The 11,470-nt window shown below is 30.9% G+C and overlaps 1 protein-coding gene across 1 annotated transcript in view; it reads right to left on the bottom strand.

Annotated features, from left to right (window-relative positions):
* tank (EI24 domain-containing protein tank) overlaps positions 1-11,470 on the bottom strand; it is a 228,697-nt gene that overhangs the window by 36,304 nt on the left and 180,923 nt on the right. The gene's annotated exons all lie outside the window — the stretch shown is intronic.

The raw sequence follows: 11,470 nt of genomic DNA, 5'->3' as shown, positions 1-11,470 counted from the left end.
GTTAAAATCAGCTTATACCAAGAACGAAATTAATTCGGTAAAAAATCACGAAACCTACACCTGTTTTTCAGCTGTCGTTGGGGGGCAACACATCGTAAAATTGACGACATCTCCATTTGCCCCCCAAATATTATTTTAGATTTATTTTGCTTGTTGGTTATACCTTATACCTGGGTTAAAATCCTTTTAGAAGAAATCTTGAGACGTAGCTATGAAATTATATCTTAATTAGAGATTTGTTTTAAATCCAAATACTGCAATTGTAGAATAAACTAGTCCAATTTTAAAGTAGAAAATTGATAGGAGTCTTTTCTTACTTACTTTAGTATTTGTTAAAAAAATGAATTACTCTGTTTTATTATAAAGTAAAACATTACTCATATGAAGTTATAAATTTACTTTTGTATTATTATTTAACTTTCTTTGCTGCGTACAATTCAATCTTGGGTATAGGAATAAGCAAGTTTTTATTAAAGAAATCTATATACCTATTTTCTCTCTAGCCACTGCGTTCCTAGAGAGAAAAGTAAAAAATATTGGAGTAGGTCTCACTCAGATGCTAATTCTCTTATAAGGGTTGAGCTAACTTTCTCTAAAATATAAACTTTCTTTGATCCTGTAGAAAGCTTCACTTTCAAGAGAGCAAATTGTTGCAAACGTTAGCGAGATCAGACGCAACGCACACACAGACATGCATTGTTTTAATAAAGCATATTGGTTGTCTGATGGGTGTTACCCAACACATTGCCTTGTTAATTGTCCCTTTATCCTTGGCCAGCAATAAAAGATACTTGGATCAAACAAATAAACAATAAATGCTAGAATTACCCTTCATCAGGGACTAGGGAATGTGATTCAGACAAACAATTCTAAGTGAAAATTTCCCCACAACCTCCTTCCCTTATTTCTACTCTTATTACCCACTTCCCTTAATCTACATGAAAACATGTTTTTGTACAACAAAATATTTAATTTTCGGGTTTTTCAAATGGAATTAATTGTGTGAATCACAGCCCCTGCCCTCAATATAATACACACTACCACCATTCCTTCCCCTCTATCTTGTACTTCTCATATTGTCCCTCAATAATGCTCAGGAATTAGAGATAGGTCCATGTTATACCTTTCTTAGTTAAATAGATTATACATGAAATCTCAGCATAGCAATCGAAATCACCAAATATCATTAAACATATAAAAAAGGCCCTTTCTTTAGGTCAGAAAAAAGACATTTTGGTTCGTCTTTCTAATTGAGTCTGAATTAAGTTTAAATAGAAAATAAGCATTTTATGACCTTTTTAACATGTAAATAACCAGTTTTTTTCTTCCAACAGAAACCAATTACAAAATATGTTTAACAGGCCTCAGTTAAAAATCCTCAATGATGATTTTTTCCCTGAGAACTCAATCAACAAACATATATTTTCTAGCTTTATATAAAATCAAAATTTCTCCATAAAGAGACCCAACATGGTTTTACAAACTAAAGCTATTATTTTAAAGAGTAAAGCTTTTCTATTATTAGGATCTGTTCGTACGAAATAGGTAGATCTTTTCGTTAATTTTGGCATGTGAAAATTGTCCTCTAGATTTACATGTTGAAGTAGGATTTAAAAACTGCTGCAACTCTATAACCATTGACATGAAGTCTGTACCTCCATTTAAGACATCCTGATTTCTAACTTCTTTGGTGATAATTTTTTGTGTCATATGATTATTGTATTGATCTGATTTCTGGAATAATGATTCCTAGGACAACTTGAATAGTGTTATAAGTAAAGCATCTCTGTAATCAAGCCTTATAAACAATTAAGCAATTTTACAACAAATTTATTTAAACTTTCTTTAAACTTATAAATTAATAATCTGCTTTTTAAGTTCTGGCACTCATCAAGTGCTCATGTTCGTTTAAGATAATGCTCTTTCCAAACAATCATTTATGATGGCACAACTTTTATGAATAAACTCTGAATGTCGGGAAATTTAAAGTTAAATTTTTTTAGTCGGCATTCTTAAAGAATAAAGATTATTTACTTTTTTTCTCTCTAAACAATATAATACAGCTAAAAACAAACAAAACTATTTGAATCAAAGGATTCGTCATTTAGGTGAATGTTTAAATCACAAGAAACAAGGATAATTTCTTCCAAAAGCTATTTGTATGCAGTTTTTTATCAAATATGATTATGAAGTTTTGTGCAGTATCATACATAACCATAACAAGGATGACAACATCCATAAAAGCGAAGCACTGAAACGGTAGGACAAACGGACATTAACACTTGTATAGTGTCAGAACTGATTAATCAGAATATAAATGTATAAATGTCGAAGCAAAATTGTAAGAAAAATTGTTGAAAAACTGCTTGATACAGAATAATGTTTATGGACATACTTACATTTTTAGGACTTGATTATAGAGTTGCTTCGCTTATAATATTGTACTTTGTTGTCCCAGGAATTAGTAAACCAAAAATCAGATCAATCGGATTATTAGATCACATAAAAATTTGTTGTTAAAAAAGTAAAAAAATCAACATGTTTAAAATGGACGTATGGACATTCTGGTAATGATTATAGAGTTGCTACGCTTTCTAAATCGTACCTAACTACTAAAGGAATCACCATGCAAAGTTTGAAATCGATAGGACAATTCTAACATGCCTAAATTAGCGAAAAAAGCTATCCGTTACGGACGGACGGACCGACTCTAATTATAGAAAAGCTTCGCTTTTAAAAAGAAAAGGTTCTAGTGCAGTTCACGGTAAAATGTTTCTTCCTGCAACAATTATCTCAAAAAAATCTATGAACTTCAAAGGCTGCTCGCTGCCAAACGGCTGAATGCCCGCTCACCATTTAAGGCGGCATATAAGAAGTCCTATAACCTGGAATAGCATAGCCAGAATCAAATGATGCACAGGGGAAGCTTCACTGAGGAAAAAACGCGTAACATACGTCACTTTCGCGAATTTGTGAGATAACTTGTCATAACTATATATATTTGATAATTTGAAGATAGAATTTAGTTCGAGCATAATTTCTACGGTCCACCGTTTGGCCGTTGGCAGTTCATTTTACCGTTAACTACACTAGATCAAGAAAAAACTTACGCTTATAAGTTTGCTGTTAATCATGGATAAATATGCATTTAAATTCCCTTCTTTTAAATTCTACTAAAAGAGAAAAAGAAAGCGCAAGAAAATAAATTTTTTATCGCATAGTATTTATATTTACAGATTTCTGCAGATATTAAAATGAAAAATTACATGATTTAAACCAGTTTTGTTAACCCCGAGGGGCCGAAACCCTGGGCTTACAAAACTGGTATTATTTCTATTTTGATATTTGAGGAAAATTGTTTAAAATCGAAGTTATACATCAGAATTGGTTATAATCCAGCGGATATAAATCGGTTTCGAAGCCATAATAGAATATTTTTCCTGTACGTAGATGCCACTTGCTCTGATGTTGTTTTTTATTTTAGAACTCAGCCGCGCGCCTTCAGTCAATACACAGCCGCACACTTTATTTCGGTTTTTAGCTACAAAAATAAAAATAAGCAGAGAAAACCTTTTAACATTAAGACCTCCTTGTTGGACATTGCTATTTCAGCTGTCTTTATAATTATATATCTACAGCCAAGCTGCACATTTTTCAAGCACTTCACAAAAAAAACCGCGGCTGCTGAGTTCTAATTTTAGCAAAAAAAATTGTACTGCTAATCTTCAAGTTTATATCAATAAAATGGAGTCTAGTCGTCTAGTTGTGAGAGTACGTTTTAGCATTTAAATATTACATACTTTTTTCTCGCTCACCTTAACCTAATTTCTTACTCTCAATGAAGTGCAGTGGTTTAGTGTCAACACCTATCTAATGTGATTTCAGAAGTTTTGTATTTACGGTCGGGCACACATAAATTGTAGAAAAGCTTGGCATAACAAAATACCCTTTATACAATGATTTTATTTCATTATATCTAAGTTAAGTTCTATTGCCAGATACTTGCAAGAATAATAGGTAAGAATAAGCCTTGACTCCTATGCTATTCTATGAAACTTTATATGATTTGGCGTAATGCTGTTGAATAAATCTATAACATAGGTCACGCCAGGCTACAATTGAATCAAGATAAAAGTAAGTGCCGAGCTCTGGGACCTATGTATGGTGAAATTAGACATAAAACCATGATGATTCCAAGAAAAACCAAAATATTTCAGCGGGGTCTTTTTGAGGAAAATTAGTTTTGAAAATTTCAGGTTCAATTTTCACCCCCTAGGAGTCGACGTATAATCATGACAAGAAAAGCAAAGATTATTTATTTAAAATTTTGAACAACTTTGCTTTTATGAAGTCTTTCATAAAACCTCTCTATATTTGATTTATTTAAGGCTAAATTTCCGTGACCTTAGCAAAGCAACTGATAAAAATGGCCATCAATTAACTCCCTTCAGAAGTGGTTTTATGAAGAACTTTATAAAAACAAAGTTGTCAAAATTTTAAATAAATAATCTTTGCTTTTCTTGTCATGATTATGCGGCAACTCCTAGGGGGTAAAAATTGAACTTGAAGTTTTCAAATCTAATTTTCTCAAAAAGATCCCGCTGAAATATTTTGGTTTTACCTGGAATCATCATGGTTTTATGTCTAATTTCACCATACATAGGTCCCAGAGCTCGGCACTTACTTTTATCTTGATTCAATTGTAGCCTGGCGTGAGGTAATTGTCATGTTTTCTTTTTTTTGAATACGTTTACATTTAAAACATGAAAAACGTGTTCTATAAAGCTCAGACATGATTATAAATATTAATCTAATTTCATCCTTATAGAATGCTTGTAAGTGCATCTGTCTATTTGTTGCGAATTATAGCCCAGTTCACAAAAGACAAAGGTCGACCTTTGGAAATTTTAGGTCGACCTATAGAAGCTTTAGGTTGACTAATTTTATAAAGGTATTTGTGGTTTGTACTTGTTTAGGTTGACCTACAGAAAAAATCGGTCGACCTTTAAAAGTTATTTGTAACTGGGCATATATCTCTAACCACTAGACTGATATGGTTCTCCTTTACAGTCATCATCATGCCATTTATCTCTTCTTTCCAGAGCATAGGCCACGCACAATGGTTCTTCATTTTTCTTTGGATTTTGCCTGAAACATGTTAGTTTCTCCCCTTCCAGTTCACTTAGAAATTTCCTCCTTCAGGTTGTTTTTGGTTTCCTCTTTCCCGTGTGAGGGTTTTATTGTCAGTTTGATGTCTGCGCTCTAAAATCTCAGCATTTGTGATCTTGTGGATTCTTCTAAGACATTTGTTGACATATTTATGTAGCTTGAAGACCACTGCTGTGTTTAGAAACCAAGTTTCGGCCAAATACAGCACAACAAACAAAACATTTGACTTGAAAAGTCTTAACTTGGTCTTTATGGAGATGTTGTTGGAATTCCAAATTTTGTTAAAGTTAGCAAAGGCTGTCCTATATTTGTTGATTCTAGCTTTAACATCTGTCAAAGTGCCTCCAGCTTCTTCAATTATACTTCCAAGATACTCAAATCAATTTACATCCTCAAGAATTAATAAGGGATAAAGGAATTGTTTAATATTAATCAGGAATTATTGAAAAGGTAAATATATTTAGGAATAAAGAAACTGGTCAATATTAATCAGAGATAATTAATCACGGAAAAAGAAATAAGTCAATATTATTCATGGATAAAGGAATAAGTCAGTATTAATCATGGATAAAGGAATAGGTCAATATTAATCAGGGATAAAGGAGTAAGTAAATATTAATCAGGGATAAAGGTATATGTTAATAAAAATTATGGATAAAGGAATAGGTCAATATTAAACAGGGATAAAGAAATAAGCTAATATTAATCAAGGATAAAGAAACAGGTGAATATTCATCAGAGATAAAGGAATATTTCAATATTAATCAGGAATAAAGAAATAGGTCAATATTCATCAGAGATAAAGTAATAAGTCAATATTAATCAGGAATAAAGGAATAATTCAAAATAAATCATGGATAAAAGAATAGGTCAATTTTAATCAGGGACAAAAGTATTGGTCAATATTAATCAGGGATATAGGAATAGGTTGATATTAATCAGGGAAAAAGGAATAGATCAATATTAATCAGGGATAAAGGAATCAGTCAATATTAATCAGGGATAAGAGAAACCATCAATAATAATCAGGAAAAAAGGAATAGGTCAATATTGATCAGGGATAAAGTAATAAGTCAATAGTAGCAGGGATAAAGGTATATTTTAATATTAATCAGAGATAAAGGAATAGGTCAATATTAATCAGGGATAAAAAAATATTTCAATATTAATCAGGGATAAAGGAATAGGTCAATTTTAATCAGGGATAAAGATATATTTTAATATTAATCAGGGATAAAGGAATATGTCAATATAAATCATAGATAAAGAAATAGGCTAATATTAATCAGGGATAAAGGAATAGGTCACGCTTAGTCATGAATAAAGAAATAGGTCAATATTAATCAGGGATAAAGGAATAGGTCAACATCAATCAGGGATAAAGGAATAGGTCAATATTAATCAGGAATAAAGAAATAGGTCAATATAAATCAGGGATGAAAATATAGGTCAATATTTATCAGGGATAAAGGAATATTTCAATATTAATCAGGGATAAAGGAATATTTCAATATTACCCAGGGATAAAGGAATAGATAAACATTAATCAGGGTAAAGGTATATTTTAACATAAATTAGGGATAAAGGAATAGGTCAACATAAATCATGGATAATGGAATAGGTCAATATATATCAGGGATAAAGGAATAGGTCAATATTAATCAGGGATAAAAGAATTAGTCAATCTTAATCAGGGATAAAGGAATAGGTCAATCTTAATCAGGGATAAAGGAATAGGTCAATATTAATCAGGGATAAAGGAATAGGTCAATTTCAATCAGGGATAAAGGTATAGGTCAATCTTTATCAGGTACAAAGGTATAGGTTAATCCTAATCAGGGATAAAGGAATAGGTCAATATATATCAGGGATAAAGGAATAGGTCAATATAAATCAGGGATAAAGGAATAGGTCAATATTAATCAGGGATAAAGGTATAGGTCAATCTTAATCAGGGATTAAGGAATAAGTCAATCCTAATTAGGGATTAAGGAATAGGTCAATATTTATCAGGGATAAAGGAATAGATCAATATTATTCAGGGATAAAGGAATAGGTCAATATAAATCAGGGATAAAGGAATAGGTCAATATAAATCAGGGATAAAGGAATAGGTCAATTTTAATCAGGGATAAAGGTATAGGTCAATATATATCAGGGATAAAGGAATAGGTCAATATAAATCAGGGATAAAGGAATAGGTCAATATTAATCAGGGATAAAGGTATAGGTCAATCTTAATCAGGGATTAAGGAATAAGTCAATCTTAATCAGAGATAAAGGAATAGGTCAATATTAATCACGGATATTGGTATAGGTTAATATTAATCAGGAATAATGGTATATTTTAAGGATAAAGATATAGGTCAATATAAATCAGGAATAAAGGAATTAGTCAATCTTAATAAGGGATAAAGGAATAGGTCACTAATAATCAGAGATAGAGGTATAGGTCCATCTTAATCAGGGATAAAGGAATAGGTTGATATAAATCAGGGATAAAGGAATAGGTCAATATAAATCAGGGATAAAGGAATAGGTCAATATAAATCAGGGATAAAGGAATAGGTCAATATTAATCAGGGATAAAGGTATAGGTCAATATTATTCATGAACAAAGGAATAAGCAAGTGTTTATCAGGGATAAGGTCAAAAAAATCAGGAAAAAAGGAATAAGTCAATCTTAATTAGGGATAAAGGAATAGGTCAATATTTATCAGGGATAAAGGAATAGATTAATATTAATCAGGGATAAAGGAATAGGTCAATATTAATCAGGGATAATGGAATAGGCCAATATTAATCAGGGATAATGGAATAGGCCAATATTAATCAGGGATAAAGGAATAGGTCACTAATAATCAGGGATAAAGGAATAGGTCAATATTAATCAGGGATAAAGGAATAGGTCAATATTAATCAGGGATAATGGAATAGGCCAATATTAATCAGGGATAAAGGAATAGGTCACTAATAATCAGGGATAAAGGAATAGGTTAATATAAATCAGGAATAAAGGAATTAGTCAATCTTAATCAGGGATTGACCTAAAGGAATAGGTCAATATAAATCAGGGATAAAGGAATAGGTCAATATTAATCAGGAATAAAGGTATAGGTCAATCTTAATCAGGGATTAAGGAATAAGTCAATCTTAATTAGGGATAAAGGAATAGTTCAATATTAATCAGGAATAAAGGAATAGGTCAATATTAATCAGGGATAAAGGAATAGGTGAATATTAATCAGGGATAATGGAATAGGCCAATATTAATCAGGGATAAAGGAATAGGTCACTAATAATCAGGGATAAAGGAATAGGTCAATATAAATCAGGAATAAAGGAATTAGTCAATCTTAATCAGGGATAAAGAAATAGGACACTAATAATCAGGGATAAAGGAATAGGTCAATTTTAATCAGGGTTGAAGGTATAGGTCTATCTTAATCAGGGATAAAGGAATAGGTTGATATAAATCAGTAAAGGAATAGGTCAATTTTAATCAGGGATAAAGGAATAGGTCAATTTTAATCAGGGATAAAGGTATAGGTCAATCCTCATCAGGTATAATCAGGGATAAAGGAATAGGTCACTAATAATCAGGGATAAAGGAATAGGTCAATTTTAATCAGAGATAAAGGTATAGGTCCATCTTAATCAGGGATAAAGGAATAGGTCAATTTTAATCAGGGATAAAAGAAATAGGTCAGTTTTAATCAGGGATAAAGGTATAGGTCAGTTTTAATCAGGGATAAAGGTATAGTTCAATTTTTATCAGGTTAATCCTAATCAGGGATAAAGGAATAGGTTAATATATATCAGAGATAAAGAAATAGGTTGATATAAATCAGGGATAAAGGAATAGGTCAATATTAATCAGGGATAATGGAATAGGCCAATATTAATCAGGGATAAAGGAATAGGTCACTAATAATCAGGGATAAAGGAATAGGTCAATATAAATCAGGAATAAAGGAATTAGTCAATCTAAATCATGGATAAAGAAATAGGTCACTAATAATCAGGGATGAAGGTATAGGTCTATCTTAATCAGGGATAAAGGAATAGGTTGATATAAATCAGTAAAGGAATAGGTCAATTTTAATCAGGAATAAAGGAATAGGTCAGTTTTAATCAGGGATAAAGGTATAGGTCAATTTTTATCAGGTATAAAGGTATAGGTTAAGCCTAATCAGGGATAAAGGAATAGGTTAATATATATCAGAGTTAAAGGAATAGGTCAATTTTAATCAGGGATAAAGGTATAGGTCAATTATAATCAGGGATGAAGGTATAGGTCTATCTTAATCAGGGATAAAGGAATAGGTTGATATAAATCAGTAAAGGAATAGGTCAATTTTAATCAGGGATAAAGGTATAGGTCAATTTTTATCAGGTATAAAGGTATAGGTTAATCCTAATCAGGGATAAAGGAATAGGTTAATATATATCAGAGTTAAAGGAATAGGTCAATCTTAATCAGGTATAAAGGTATAGGTCAATCCTAATCAGGGATAAAGGAATAGGTCAGTATATATCAGGGATAAAGGAACAGTTCATTATTAATCAGGAATAGATAATATATAATTACCTTATCAATAGTGATAAATATTTATAAAATAGGTGGTTGATTATAAATAGTTATATGTAGTTTAGATGGTTGATAATAAAGCAGTGTTCTACTTACTCAGTATTCTACTCTCATGAATATTATATAACTATGACTATAGAAGCACTACTTTATTTTAAGTTATATAGAATATATAGTGTAGATGGTTGACAATAAAGCAATGACTACTCTAGTCATGTATGTTATATAACCATGACTATAGAAGCACTTCCTTATATTTAGTTATATAGAATATGGTTGACAATAAAGCAGTGTCTACTCTAGTCATGTATATTATATAACCATGACTATAGAAGCACTTCCTTATCTTTAGTTATATAGAATATGGTTGACAATAAAGCAGTGTCTACTCTAGTCATGTATATTATATAACCATGACTATAGAAGCACTTCCTTATCTTTAGTTATATAGAATATGGTTGACAATAAAGCAGTGTCTACTCTAGTCATGTATATTATATAACCATGACTATAGAAGCACAACCTTATCTTTAGTTATATAGAATATATAGTGTAGATGGTTGATAATAAAGCAGTGTCTACTCTAGTCATTTATACTATATAACCTAACTATAGAAACACTACCTTGTTTTAAGTTATATAGAATATATAGTGTTGATAGTTGACAATAAAGCTGTGTCTACTCTAGTCATGTATATTATATAACCATGACTATAAAAGCACAACCTTATCTTTAGTTATATAGAATATATAGTGTAGATGGTTGATAATAAAGCTGTGTCTACTCTAGTCATGTGTTTTATATAACCATGACTATAGAAGCACAACCTTATCTTTAATTTTATAGAATATATAGTGTAGATGGATGATAATAAAGCAGTGTCTACTCTAGTCATGTATATTATATAACCATGACTATAGAGACACTACCTTGTCTATAGTTATATAGAATATATAGTGTAGATGGTTGATAATATAGCAGTATCTACTCTAGTCATGTACATTATATAACCATGACTACAGAGACACTACTTTATCTATATTTATATAGAATATATAGTGTAGTTGGTTGATAATAAAGCAGTGTCTACTCTAGCCATGTATATTATATAACCATGACTATAGAAGCACAACCTTATATTTAGTTATGTAGAAGATATAGTGTAGATGGTGGACAATAAAGCAGTGTCTACTCTAGTCATGTATATTATATAACCATGACTATAGAAGCACAACCTTAGTTATGTAAAAAATAATGTGTAGATGGTTGATATATAACCATGACAATGAGACACTACCTTACAGAACTGGAAATGACATTTGTTTCACAGAAAAAAAACATGATCATAATTCAAGGAACATTAACCAGTGATTAAATAAGCAAAACAAATCACCAAATAATGTTCTATGAACAATGATATCAATGAATTTTAAGAAACAATAAGTAAATCTATAATGATCATTAAAACATGGTATTATAGTTAAAATCTATCACCATTCAATGACCCAAACAGAAATGCTAAATTGACATATTTCAATATGATTAATAATCTCTGACTACATTGCCTTATATACTACTAGACCCATTATACAAGTGAGGGATGCGCACTAGCAACCAACGGTCAAATTATTCAGCGCATTTTTAGCGGTCAAATTAAACCAGATTTTCACAGATTTTTTTTACAAGAAGCTTTGGTTTGGTGGATTGGT

Source organism: Acartia tonsa, chromosome 10 (genome assembly GCF_053477335.1).
Source record: "Acartia tonsa isolate MP-2025a chromosome 10, ASM5347733v1, whole genome shotgun sequence".
Lineage (NCBI taxonomy): Eukaryota > Metazoa > Arthropoda > Copepoda > Calanoida > Acartiidae > Acartia > Acartia tonsa.
The sequence above is the reverse complement of the archived record's forward strand: the minus strand, read 5'-3'. Positions and strand labels throughout refer to the sequence as shown.